The sequence below is a fragment of the Myxine glutinosa genome, chromosome 9 (genome assembly GCF_964187855.1).
Source record: "Myxine glutinosa chromosome 9, kmMyxGlut1.1, whole genome shotgun sequence".
Taxonomy (NCBI): Eukaryota; Metazoa; Chordata; class Myxini; order Myxiniformes; family Myxinidae; genus Myxine; species Myxine glutinosa.
This window is the reverse complement of record NC_136269.1, coordinates 85,287,193-85,302,158: the sequence shown is the minus strand read 5'-3', so window position 1 is coordinate 85,302,158 and position 14,966 is coordinate 85,287,193. Positions and strand designations below refer to the sequence as shown.

Sequence of the window (14,966 nt, the reverse complement as noted above, 5' to 3'; positions counted from 1 at the left end):
GCCATGAATGAGCTTCCTTCACCCCTCTACTGGCAGTTTGTCCGACTCTTCTTGTGCAAACTGCTCCAGTTCTCCCAGATTTGAAGGATGCCTTCTCCCAAATGCTGTTTTCAGATCTCCCCACAGGTGTTCAGTGGGATTTAGATCTGGACTCATTGCTGGCCACTTCAGAACAGTCCAGCGTTTTGTTTTGAACCATTTCTGGGTGATTTTTGAAGTGTGTTTGGGTCATTATCCTGCTGCAAGACCCACGACCTTTGACAGAGACGCAGCTTTCTGACACTGGGTTGAACATTGCGCTCCAAAATGCCTTGGTAATGTCCTGATTTCATGATGCCGTGCACACATTCAAGGCACCCAGTGCCAGAGGCAGCACAGCAACCCCAAAACTTCACTGAACCTCCTCCATGTTTGACTGTAGGGAAGGTTTTCTTTTCTTTGAAGGCTTCATTTTGATTTCTGTAAACATAGAGTTGATGTGCTTCACCAAAAAGCTCTAATTTGGTCTCATCTGTCCACAGGACATTTCTCCCAGAAGGATTTTGGCTTGTTCAGGTGTGTTTGGAAAACTCCAGTCAGGCTTTCTTATCAGTGCGGTCCTCTTGGGTCTCCTACCATAGAACCCCCTTTCATCGAGTTGGTGACAGATGGTGCGAGTTGAAACGATCATACGTTGTGTCTGAAGGTCAGCTTGAATCTGTTTGGCAGTTGATCGAGGTGCTTTCTCCACCATTCGAACAATCCTTCGCTGCAATCTTCGATCAAGTTTTCTCTTGCAGCCACGTCCAGGGAAGTTGGCTACAGTGCCATGGGCCTTAAACTTCCTGATAACATTGCGTATTGTGGACACAGGAACATCAAGACACATTCCCATTCTACTTTCCAATTTTTTGCGTCGCTTTCAACCCCCCTATTACCGCCGTGTTCTTTTCCACCTGCTCCCCTAACTCCTTTTGTCCCACTGTCAGCTGCTCTACTCCCCGCGTCAGGTCTTCTATGCCCCCCTGTAACCTAGCCGTACTGTTCCTCACCTCTTTCTCCATGCGCTCCTCACCCCGCTTTACCTCCTCGCGTACCCCCGCGACCTCTTCGCTCACTCCGCGCCTTATATCCTCCCCCATCTCTCCCATCTCTTTGGTAGATGCCGCCCTCATCTGCTCCAAATCGTTCCTTTGGGCATCCAATTTACTTTCCACCCCGATTTTTACCTCCTCTATCTGATTCCCCATCTGTTTAATTTCCCGGGCGGATTGCTCCCCTATTTCCCTCAATTTGCCTTCCATATTGTTTTCTAACCCCTCTAACCCATTCTTCACCCCTTCCATTTGGTTCTCCTGGGTGGCCATTCTATTCACCAACCCCGTTAACCCATCCTTCATTTCCCCAATTTGATTACCCACGTCCTCCAGTTGGCCCCCCAATTTGCCTTCTAGCCCTTCCAACCTGTTGTCTAACCCCTCAAATTTATTGTCTAACCCTCAAACTTATTGTCTAACCCCTCAAACTTATTGTCTAACCCCTCAAACTTATTGTCTAACTCCTCAAACTTATTGTCTAACCCCTTAAATTTATTGTCTAACCCCCCAAACTTATTGTCTAACCCCTCTATTTTGCTTCCTCGGTCCCCAATTTGGTTTCCCATTCTACTTTCCAATCCCTTGAAGCTATCCCCTGTTTTGGCCACAAAGGCCATCATGTGGTTCACAAATAGGCCCCAGTCCATCGGTGCCGCGGGCTCGGCTACCGCGGCCACCACGTGCGAGGCGCCATCTTGTGCGCCTGAAACCTCGTGCGCGAGGCCGCCATCTTGTGCGCCTGAAACCTCGTCTACCACATCCTCATCGCTCTCCCCCTCCCTCTCTCCCAATTCCTCCCTGGGGTCCTGGGTTACCTCTAAACCCTCCTCTTCTACCCCCACCGACATCCGACCGCCTTGATCATCCATGGCACGATTTTAATTTGGAATATTACTACAATTTCGGCCGCTCGTAATTTTGAGTGCGTTAAGCGCACTTCGGGTCAAATCCCACTCCCAGACACCAATTGTTACGGATCTGGGGGACGGCACTCCCGTTAGCAAGGGGGGGGGGGTTAATCCCCTTGTCTTGTTAAGCTGGCCGTCCGACTGGTCCTGGGGGTATGACGTCACGCCCAGTCAGCGCTGAATAGGGTAGTAGGCCGATTCTTCCTATGACCTAAGTACCAGCGCCTTCCGGTACGCAAGGAAATACTCCCGCCCGGGCTGCAGCGTAATTGATGGATTGCGCCGAGCGAAGCGAGCCGCAGGCCGTTAACAAAAGACTAAACCCGATTGTAAGTGGTTCGGCCAAAATCGCGCCACAGGTACTCAATGGGGAAATCACTAAAGCGACCAGACGAGAAAGAAGCCAAAGAATAAGAAGGAACAGGGATTTATTAACTATTTACACAAAAACCAAAACCAAAGAAGAAGGGAAAGAAAGTAATTTACAAGGCGAAGAAGAAGAAGCAGATACACAGAGCAATTCTTAAACACTTACTTATACCCAGGGACAAGACAAACAGAACAAACTCACGTACACTAATGGGGTTTTCAGGCAGGGATGGCGGGAAGGATGAGAAGGGCAGACGGTCCACAGAACTGGTGGGCAGGGAGGTTCGGGAATCGTGGCACGCCGTTGGTGGCCCACGTGCACGCCCTCGCTCTTTGTTCAGCAAGAACCCGATCGTCAGCGCGTCTCTCTCCAGCGCTCCTTTCTCATGCATCTCCAACACTCATCTCTCTCCAGCTCATCTCGTGCTCCCTTGCTCATCTGCCTCTCACCGTGGCTCTTGAACCTCCTCGCGCGTCTCTGGTGGGGGCCTCGCACCAAGGGTTTTATATCCACGCCCTTGGAACCCTCTCGAACTCTCCAGACGTTTCTTGCCACGCCATATCAAGCCATGCCCATCGAGCCCTGGTTGGTCGTTAAGGGCTCTCTGACTCCACCTTTGATGACGAGGTGGTGCCACGCCCATGCTCTGGCGGCTCCTCCCCCCTTCTCGGCCTCGTACATAATGGAGTTTGGCGCCAGGCAGCGAACGCTGCTGGGCTAGCAGAGGCGGTGTGATGCCCACAAAATCAGCCCAACTGTTACTGGCACCTTGCATAGAGAAGATGATTGGGGAAGGCACTTTGCAGAGACAATTGGGGAACTGGAAGGGACCTATCTTATTTGATTGATGCAACGTAGAGTCAACTATTGGAAACACAGCCTTACCTGGAACACATAATAATGATATAACTAAAGAGAGGTCCTAAAGTGTCCTGCTCGTGGACTAACTATGGTGCAATCTTTAAGTAACAGCCAATTAAGGGGACATGTACACAGGGGTTATTTATAAGGGAATTTACTACTAAATTTACAAAGTGAAGGTTCTAAACACCGTAACAATATATATATATATAAATATATATATATATATATATTTTTATATATATATATATATATATAAATATATTTTTTTTAAATACACACACACACACACACACACACACATACAATGTATAAAACTGAAAATCACAGTTGACTGTGAACCCTCGTCAAATTGAAGTTTTGGTCGACCCCTGTGTATAATGGAGCAAACGTATATGGTTATGTAAGTAATGTTCCGTCAGCCCGAACAGTTAACACAGCTGGGTGACGAATGACTGATTGTTCTTACTCCAGAGGCGCGTAACCGAAATTATGGCGGTTTGTCCATCGGGCGCGGGTGAAGGCACCAAAGTACTTAAGTGCACGGAGCTCACGTGGCTTATACTCGAACCCACAGGCACAGAAACACGACAAATGAAAAATGCCACAAGAATAAATGTAATGAAAGTCAAGCATGGCAAAATAAAGTTTGAGGTAAAATAAATCCTATGGCGAGACATCTCCACTCAGACACGAAAACACACAAGGGGAAATATTAAATAAAAATAAATGTTTTAGGCCAGCCGGCACTCAGCTTTGTGTCTCAAATGGCCTCTAGGAGTCTGGGAAATTGATGGTCATGGCAGCCACCCGTGCGGGAAACTCTCCAACAAATGGCGCCGAAAACGCCCAGGCGTGAGCAAGTAACCAACCGGCCCTTTCTCGCTTCAACCGCCAAGCAGGACACGGCTCTCTCCTCCCCCGAAAAGCACCGAGTCAAACAACATCCCCTCCACCGACATTGCAGATGTTCACAGAGCTCCAAAAAGTTCTCTTCACAGGCACAATTGAGACAAAGCGACCGCCCAAGCCGAAAGCCAGACCGAGAGAGAGAAAAGACTACTTAGCAAGAGCCAGAACGCGCTCTTCTTCTTCCCTCCCTCACAATGCTGCCCACGCAGCCAAGAGCTCCTTACTCTGCAAAAGTGCACCAAAATCACTGGCACACCAATCGCACCAACAATGGCGAGCTTCTTAAGCCAGAACCAGCAGAGAGAGAGTGGGAGCGATTCTTCTTCCTCCTCGCTCTCGAACCTTCTCACTGACGTCACACTGTCCAATCATGCACTTTGGGGGCGGGGCCTCACGGCCCTCTTGACCGCCCACCGATTCTCCATCTTTACCGGGCGGGGCCTTTTTCCTATCGTGTTCAAGTGGGCGGGCTTACTTGTCGATCGGCTCTGCTTGGGTTCTGTCGGCAAGCATGTCGGTTATTGTTATTGTTGTTGGCGTAACGAGAGTTTTTTTATGGCCAGCCTTGTTATAAAAACGTATGGAAAAAGCCACAGGAGGCAATCACATACTGGGGAATCTAATCTTAACCCTACCTGGTTAGCACAAGCTTCACCCCCCTTGTGAAGACACGTAAATGACCTTAAGCTCACAGTTTTCTACTTAAATACATCGAGATTGGCTTCCTACTCGCACGCGGTCCATGCTACCCTACACAGTTCTATCTCCACTATGGTATTTCATCACCTACCCCCCACAAACGTAACAGTTTGTACAGTATGTATGCATGTCCATTTCTGACCAAATTACCTTCTTCTTTAAATATATATAAAACTGAAAAACATGGTCCGTGAAGCCGTGAGACTGCATCTATTAAATACGTACTGTTTGAACATTGATTGCATCCTATCTATTAATTACGTACGTCTATTTATTACATACTGTTGGAATATACCTTTCAACCCTTTAGATTGCTGAGACCCCTTAGACATTTGAAGACCTTTTAAGTCCCCCAAGACCATTAAGACGACCAAGACCCCTAATAAACCCCTTAAAGACCCAGAGGACCCAAAATAACATGAAGACCCCAAAAGACTCTAAAATAACCTGAAGACCCCGAAGACCTAGAACACCCAAAATACCCGGAAGACTTGTTTGTTTGTGCGATAACTCGCAAACGCTTTCAGTCATCTTTGTAAAACTTTACCAGAGAATTCCGAAGGAAAAAAGTGAGGCTATCAATGTGATTTGACATGTCAAAGGTCAAGGTGACAGTGACGTCATTTTCATAAAACATTCTGGGCTCTATCGCGCTTGATATTTGGTGTATCGAGAGAATTGTGATTGCCAATGGTCGGCAAAGAAAATTGAAAATTTGAGGATAAATCTATTTAATTGATATAAATCATTCCTAAGCCACTGGTGGGAAAGATATCATCCAAATGACCACGTTCAACGGTCAAGGTTCTCTCAATTTTTGTCATACCTGTCAGGCAACCTACCATCTGACACCTTGTTATGACGAAAATTGAAAAATTGTCATGTTGTTGTTGTTTCGTATGCAGCTTATGGCTGCTGATTGCATCATTTCTCTGGAAGCGCTTTTGTGCCGCTGATGCAGTGCCCCAATTACCAGTGAGCTGGTACTCAATTTGCCGACCTCGGAAGGATGACAGGCCCTGGCGTTAATTCAACGGTCGACTGGGATTCAAACTCAGGATCCTAGGATTCCAAACCAGGCTCTATTTTCGTCATATGTCAGTCTGTCTCGTTTGTTTGTCTGCGAGTGTGATAACTCGAACACTCTCAGCTATCTTTGTCAAACTTTACCAGAGGATTCCGAAGGAAAAAAGTGAGGTTGTCAATATTATTTGACTATATATATATACAGTAAATATATATATATATATATATATATATATATATATATATATATATATATATATATGTCAAAGGTCAAGGTCAAAGTTCTCTCGATTTTCGTCATACCTGTCAGGCCACTGCCTTCTTGTTTTTTATTTTATTTTATTTCTGTGAGCACGATATCTCAAAAAGTTATGGACCGATTCGGACGAAAATTGATGGACAGGTTTGGTGTGTGACAATGAGCAATTGATATGATTTTGTTGAATATCCGGATCTGGATAGTATAATTTTAAAAGTGATTCTTCACCATTAAGAGATGGGACAAAAAACTATACATAGCATAATATCTCAAAAAGTTGTGGATGGACTGTGCAAAACTAGGTGGATGAGTTGGTTGGGTGACAAGAACAAGCAGATTCGATTTTGGTTCAGGTCCGGATGCAGAATCAGTCTATCAGTGGGGACAAAATGTAAACTGTTCAGCCTGGCGGAGGTACACTACATGACCAAAAGTATGCGGACACCCCTTCTAATTAGTGCATTTGACTGTTTCAGCCACACCTATTGCTGACAGGTATATATAATCAAGCACACAGCCATGCAATCACCGTAGACAAACATTGGCAGTAGAATGGGCCAAACTGAAGAGCTCAGTCACTTTCAACGTGGCACCGTCATATGATTCCACCTTTCCAACAAGTCAGCTCGTCAAATTTCTGCACTGCTAGAGTTTCCCCAGCCTACTGTAAGTGCAGTTATTGTGAAGTGGAAACGTCTAGGAGCAACAACAGCTCAGCTGCGAAGTGGTAGGCCATACAAGTTCACAGAACGGGACCGCCGAGTGCTAAAGCGCGTAGCGTGTAAAAATCGTGTCCTCGGTTGCAACACTCACTACCGAGTTCCAAACTGCCTCTGGAAGTAATGTCAGCACAACAACTGTTTGTCAGGAGCTTCATGAAATGGGTTTCCCTGGCCAACCAGCCACACACAAAGCAAAGATCACCATGCACAATGCCAAGCGTCGGCTGGAGTGGTGCAAAGCTCGCCGCCATTGGACTCTGGAGCAGTGGAAACGCGTTCTCTGGAGTGATGAATCATGCTTCACCATCTGGCAGTCTGATGGACGGGTATGGGTTTGGCGGATGCAAGGAGAACGCTTCCTGCCCGAATGCATAGTGCCAACTGTAAAGTTTGGTGGAGGAGGAATAATGGTCTGGGGCTGTTTTTCATGGTTCGGGCTAGGCCCCTTAATTCCAGTGAAGTGAAATCTTAACGCGACAGCATACAATGACATTCTAATTCCCTAGTGTTGGGGTAGCGGCTAGGGTGCCGGCTTAGGATCCTAGGATCCTGGGTTCGAATCCCGGTCAATCGCTGAATTAACGCCAGGGGGGTTGACTCAGCCTGTCATCCTTCCGAGGTCGGCAAATTGAGTACCAGTTCACTGGTAATTCCCTGCTTGTCGTTAAAGGTGGCAAAAAGGGTTGGCGTCAGGAAGGGCATCCGGCCGTAAAACATTGCTTCAAAAAGGGGACCGAAAAACAATAACAACCACAGTTCCCGAAAAAGGCCAACCCCCGCTTGCGGGGAAAAATGGCCTCTAAAGGTGGTTTTTTTTTATTTATACAATGACATTCTAGACAATTGTGTGCTTCCAACTTTGTGGCAACCGTTTGGGGAAGGCCCTTTCCTGTTTCAGCATGCCAATGCACTATTCGTGCACTAAGCGAGGTCCATACAAAAATGGTTTGTCGAGATCGGTGTGGAAGAACTTGACTAGCCTGCACAGGGCCCTGACCTCAACCCCATCAAACACCTTTGGGATGAATTGGAATGCCAACTGCGAGCCAGGCCTAATCACCCAACATCAGTGAAAGACCTCACTAATGCTCTTGTGGCTGAATGGAAGCAAATCCCCACAGCAATGTTCCAACATCTAGTAGAATGCCTTCCCAGAAGAGTGGAGGCTGTTATAGCAGCAAAGGGGGATCCAACTCCATCTTAATGCCCATGATTTTGCAATGAGATGTTCGGGTGTCCACATACTTTTGGTCATGTCGTGTACGTTCTCTACCGAGTGCTGTTTGGGTCTCGACACTTTATAGAATCACAAACATGATGATAAATGATGTTAACTCCACTAACCAATCTACTACCTAAGAGAGGTAGAAGAGGTGAAGTGTGCATCACAATGCATCGAGAGTTACACCTGTTTGCAAAAGTCTAACAGGATGGTACAGAGATAGTACACTTACCGTTGAGCTGTTTAGCTTGGGTTTGATTCTGGACCAGACTATAAAACTGTTGGATTGGTGCTTCACGTCTTCAACAACAACAAACAACAACAACATGCATTTTAAAGCCATTTTCCCTGCTAGAGCGGGGGTTAGCCTTGCGGTCCCCATGACAATCTTCTCCATTTTGCCCTATTTTCTGCATCTCTCCTTGTTAACCCCCTTGCCCGCATTTCTTCTTCCACCATCTTTAGCCAAGTCTCTCTCGGTCTTCCCCGTCCTCTACTTCCTTCTACATTCATTTCCATCACTCTTCTCAACCAGTCACTTTCATCCTTCCTCAACACATGACCAAACCATCTCAACCTGTTCCTCTTCACAGCATCAATCACAGGCTCTATTCCCATCATCTTTCACAATTCATCATTTGTCTTCCTCTCTCTCTCAACGATACTCCGCACATCCACCGAACCATTCGCATTTCCACCCTTTCCAGCCTTCGTTGCTGCTCTACGTTCATTAGCCATGTCTCGCTCCCATAAATCATAACACTTCTCACACATGCAGCATACACCTTTCCCTTCAGCTTCAACGACACTCCCCTCCTCATCAGCACGCCACTCAGTTCCCGAAACTTCTTCCATGCACATCTCACTCGAGCAAACGTTGCCGAGTCTGATCCACCTTCTCCATTCAGTATGTCTCCGAGGTAGCAAAATGTTTTCACACCGTCCAGCTTCACACCGTCTCCAAGATCCAACTCAACATTTCCTCCACCTGCAGCTCCCTCTGTGCACACCTTACATTTGAATGTCGCTGCCATACTGGTTAATGACCCTCTCAGACCACTACATTTTTGATGAACCCACTCAGCACACATTGTACATTGAATGGAGTTCACTCCGACACCCTTCCTGCACACAGCACATGGCCACTTCCCAGTTCGTTCCACCTCACCACATGCTTTACCACTTGCCATCACCTTCGTCTTTCCTATATTCACCTTCAGACCTTTTGTCTCCATACATTCCTTCCACTTGTTCATCTTTTCCTTCAGTCCATCCATACTTTCCGCAATCAACACCAGATCATCTGCATACAACAACTCCCACGGTAAACCCTCCTTTACGTTCTGAACCAGCACATCCATCACAGCTACAAATAGTAGTGGACTTAGTACCGACCCCTGATGCACTCCCACCTTCACGTCAAACTCATCACTGTTCCCGTCCTTCGTCCTTACACCTGTGCGCGCTCTTTTGTACATTGCCATCACTACTCTGATCAACCATTCCTCCACTTCTAACTTCCTCAATGCCCATATCAATACTTCACGTGGAACCCTATCGAATGCTTTCTCCAGATCAACAAACCCAAGAAACAACTTCTTCCTCTTCTCCATGTACTTCTCCTGCAACTGCCTCACAATAAAGAGCGCGTCTGTCGTTCCTCTTCCTGGCATCAATCCAAACTACATTTTGTCGATCTTCACCTTCTTCCTTATCCTCCTCTCCAACACCCTTTCCAATACCTTCATTCCATGCTCCAATAACTTTATCGCTCGGTACGAGGCACACTCCAGAGGGTCACCTTTCCCCTTGTATCGAGGGACGAGGGTACTCGGTTCCCAATCCACTGGAATGCGGCCTTCTTTCACCACCAGATTGCAGATCTATGTCATTCTTTTCACACCCCAATTTCCCGCTGCCTTCAGCATATCTCCCACATCTCCCGTCGGCCCTCCCGCTTTTCTACTCTTCATTGCTTTTATCGCTTTCTCAACTTCCTTCTCAGTTACTCTCTATGTTGCCATCCCATTCATTCTCTGTATTCAACAGCATTTCCATATATCTTTTCCATCTTCCTTTAATTCCATCTGGGTCCACAACGATTTATCCCACTTCATCCTTCAAGCAACTCACCCCCATCACATCACACCTCTCTTTCGCTATCTGCTTTGCAATCCTGAATACCGCTCTCTGACCCTCTTCCGAATCCAAGCGTTCTCCAAACATTTTCCTGCATGCCTCCTGTGCCTTTGCTACCTCTTTCTTTGCAGCCTCTTGGCTGCCTTATAACTTTCACACTCTGCTTTTTCTGCTCCCGTACCCTTCGCCGTCTGCCACTCCTTGAACTTTTTCCTCTTCTCGTTAATCCTCTTTCCAACTTCATCATCCCACCACCATGTTTCCGAGTACCTCGGTGGTCTTTTTGTCCATCCACATACCTCACCAACGGCTCCCAACAGACTATCTTTCATTGACCTCCAACTAGTCAGGGGGAAAACATGCAAAATCCAACTAAACCCATTCAAAAAACAAGTCATAGAGGTTTTTGTATTTTTGGCATCCTTGGGACCCCTAGTCAGCATTTCTGGATGATAACATTAAATTTAGGCGGTGGCATTTTTTTTATTTGCGTATTTGCAAAATGGCTGCCACCCGCATCTAGCAAAACAACCACTTGCACATCTCAACAACTAATGGGTTGATTTTGTTGGTTTTACTATCAAATTATAGGTTTCCTAGGTTGCTGAATCGATTTGTGAGGTGACCGAAGCATTTCAAGGTCAAGGTCACTTGTACAAGGTCAATGTTTATGTCAATTTTGACCCACAAACCAATAAAATGACATGGCCAGTTATTTTTAAATTTTGATTAACTCAATTGCTACTTAAGTTTATGTTTTAGGGTGTTGCGTTCATTTCCCACTTCACTGATGCAATTCATGGTCAAGGTCATAGTGTTGAGGTCAAGGTCATTTTATAACCTGGAAACAAAAAACGGCATCAATCAATGAATGGGTTTGTATAATCTTTTACCAAACAAAAGTTCCTTTGCAGAGTGTTGGAGTCGCATAGTATGTATATTTAGCATAGATACTACCAGAAAGTTGTTGGTCAACAGTTTCAATTGTGTTTTCCCTTTATCCCCAGGTTCCTGAACAGAGTTTGCTAGATCATATCACAAACAGGCTGGGTACATGCATAATATTTTTGATGTAAAGTTCTCACATTTGCATGTCACAAGACTCTACAAGGTAAGAGTAATGCAAATATTCCTCATTTATCTTTGTTATTGTATCTTATATGTCGCAGTCAATGTTTAAGAATTGGCCATTTAACAATATTTAAAAATGCCTAAAATTTATAATTACTTTGAACTGTAAGAAAAGAAAATACAGTTACACGTTTTTGCAAAATTTGAAAATTTAACTCCGCCTGTAAATATGTTACAGACTCTTAGTTGCTGATGCATTGCTTAAAAGCGGATATGATTTTACTGATTTCATTATATATATTTTTTCTACTCTTTAGGTCCTCTAATATGGAATGCACATTTGGGAGAGTCGGTCAGTGCAGAGCAGCTGGGGATGATTTCCAAGTCAGCGTCACTGAAACCCGAATTGACAGTATTCGGTCAGCCAGTAAACGAAGAGGTGACGGGCTACACCAACAGCTGGAGAGTGACTATTCAATAAAGATTCACAGAAAGTGTGCATCTTTATATACTTCTAAATTACTTGTAGATAGAGTAGAAAAAAGGCGTAGAGATGAGGAGTTAACTGAAGCTCGACATGCCAAACAGTTGAGATCAGATGCTCCCGTAGATGAGAGTGGTGTAAAGTTTGATTTCAAGATACATTGTATTTTTTGTGCGAATCCTACAATTTGTACATTACCATGTGAGTATGATGCTAAAGTTCCACGCAATCGTCGCAAACCTGCATGTCTTGTACGTACTGATGTTGACAAGCATGGCAGAGAGTTGACAAAGGTTATTTGCGCAAAATGCTGTGAAAGAAATGACAGACAAGGGCATGTGGTCAAGACAAGAATAGATTCTATGATTGAGTCTGATCTTCATGCAGCTGATGCAAGGTATCATCGCGCGTGTAAAACCAATTTCCTGCACAACTTCAACAACATCGACAGCAAGGCACCCGAAGACCCATCTTTCCTTTCTCTGGCAGATACAATGTCTGCTAATAAGGCAAAGATGTGGAATTCAGTTGAACTGCAACAGGGGTACGAAGACAGCGGAGGTACTACAATCACACAGAGAAACATTCTCATACAGAAGATAAAGAATTATTTCAAAGATGCTACAATAGTTCTGTCTTCACCAGGTCTCGCCAGTATTGTTGCATTTGCATCTGAAACAACCAAGTTATTACATATTCTGAAGCGTGATGATGACGACGATGGAATTGATGCAGCCCTGTCTAAAGTTGCACAGAAAATACTAAAAGAGACTTTCACATCCAAGAAGAAGAGGAATACCTACACAGTCAACATAGATGTTGATATCGCTCGTGAATCAGTCAGTGAAACACTACTGAGTCTGCTTGAGAAAGTGAGTGGAAAGTTAGGTGATTCTCTGCCTGCCCTCATGATTAGTAATATGATTTCCGGAATGGTCCACAAGTCTCCAACTGATCTCCAGATTTCTCTTGGAGTGGCAATGGGGAGAAATAAAAGTCTTACAACTCTTCTCCATAAGTTTGGTGTGTGCTGTTCCTATGATGAGGTGACATTGTTTAAATACTCAGCAGCTGTTGCAGTGGCAGAAGAAATGGAGGAATTTAGGTTTAATGGAGACAGTTTGATCCACTGCTGTGCAGACAATTTTGACTGTGAGATCTCATCTCAAAACTGTAATAAACTCTGCCATTCTTTGGCCATGGTCCTTGCTCAAACTGAGGACTCTGTCAGCTCAGACCCAGTTGCAGGGGAACGTCAAACCATTTTACGCCAGAAAATAGAGGACCGGCACAAATCTGTGGACTTTGAAGTGCCTGGGATCCTATATGATGGCCCAAAGAACCCTCCTATGCCACCAGACAAAGCCTTATATCAAATTCCACCCTTCATTCCTCTGTTCCCAGGTAATATCCGTTCAGCGCTGCAATGAACTGGACTACCAATTCATGAAGGACATACTGACAGTTGAATCATGTCCAGAGTGGAGTGGGTACAATACACAACTAGCTCGGAAATCGGGTATGGTGATTAAGCCCAAGGCAAAATTGGTCTACCTCCCTTTGATCGACAAAGTTCCTGCATCCCCCTCAACTATACCAACAGCAATCGAGAAAGGCCTCACTCTGATCAGTGAATCAGGGACGGGACAGAAGGTCCTAATATTTACTGTAGATCAGCAACTATACAAGGTCACGGTAGACATACTGTTTCATTCTCCTTCTTACTTCAGGAATACCATCCCTCTACTTGGTGGTATGCACACTCTCATGGCTTTTATTCATGCCGTTTGCATCATCCTCTCTCTTGCCCTGAAATCAATTCTTTCTGCAACATTTGGCCGCGTGGACAAAATGATGAGTGGGAAAAAGTACCCTCAAAATTTCAGGGCTCTACGAATGCTTACAGAGGAGATGCTCCAGAATCTTCTACAGCAGAATCCAGGAATAATAAGCATGGTTGACCTACTCAACTGCCTCAATGAATGGTCTAAACGCAGCAAGACCACAAAGCTGTGGAGTGACACTCTGATAAAAGGAATGTTTATTATGACTGCATTCGTTCGAGGAGCGCATGAGCAAGACTTCCCACTTCAGCTGGCAGCAGTAAAAGCTATGTTGCCCTATTTTGCAGCTGCAGGCTGTTACAATTAACTGAGATATGGCTCGTTCTACATCCACCACATGGAGTCGCTCCCTGCAGAACGCCTGAAAGAGCTCAAGAATGACTGTGGTCTTCGTCTCATCCCGGGGTTCAACAACTCAATTTTCACAGATCAGTTCATGGAGTCCACATATATGCGTCTCGGCCATGGGCCAGGAGGAGCCACAGGCCTTGCTGTAAATGATACTCAGATGACAAAGTGGGCACTCAGCTTTGCCATTTGTGGCGAGGTCTGTGCAAGTCTCAACAGAATATCAGATAATGAGCCTCCCATAGCTAAATTTCACAAAGAGGAATCAGCAAAGAGAATTGCAGCTGATAAGGAGGACAGGGCGAGTATACAGAGGACTCTTGCATTAGCTATTGATCCACTGGATACCGACCAACATCCAAATGGTAAACTATTGAACATTGTCACAGGTGAGATGGCACATGAAGACATAAATGCACACAATGCTGTGGACATTGGCCAAACAATGGTTAAAGAGTTCAGGAAAAGCTGGCCTTCAGGTTTCTATGATAAATTATCAAAGCCCATTGTAACTATGCATGACAAGAAGAAACATGTAACATTGGGTGGCAAGAAGTTGTATGATCAGGAAATGATCTATGCGAGGATCATAGGTCTGATGTCAAGCAACCGATCAGTACCCATAGATGCCTGTCTGAGCACGGAGCTTGCTGCCTATCCTCCGGCGCTATTCGACTCAGCTGGAATGATGCGAGTATCACAAAAGTCAAACCTGAAAACTGCTCTCCAAATCACTACCGTAAAATTCGGACTATTAGCCGCAACTTTTTCCCTCAACTTTGACCTCTGCGGCTAAAATAACGATGCGGCTTGTTTATGGAATTTTCCGATGTTGCGGGTTTTCCTGATGACGCATTCAGGCCAAATCAAGTTGTTGTCGTCAGTCTCCAGTCTATGTTTAAATTCACATTAAGTTTCAAAACTGGTTTTGACTCTTCGTGAATTCAAAACTCACTGTAAAAGTGTGCTAGTGATAACTGTTTATGGTTTTTTCCTCCAAATGTACACACGGCCTTTAAACACAC

General features: G+C 45.2%; 1 long non-coding RNA gene across 1 annotated transcript; it reads left to right on the top strand.

Moving 5' to 3' along the window:
* The first annotated feature begins 10,893 nt into the window (after positions 1 to 10,893).
* On the top strand, positions 10,894 to 11,764 carry LOC144893560 (uncharacterized). The gene is made up of 2 exons (XR_013624465.1): positions 10,894 to 11,305; positions 11,583 to 11,764. It is a non-coding gene; the product is annotated as an uncharacterized LOC144893560 (long non-coding RNA).
* The last annotated feature ends 3,202 nt before the right edge of the window (positions 11,765 to 14,966 follow it).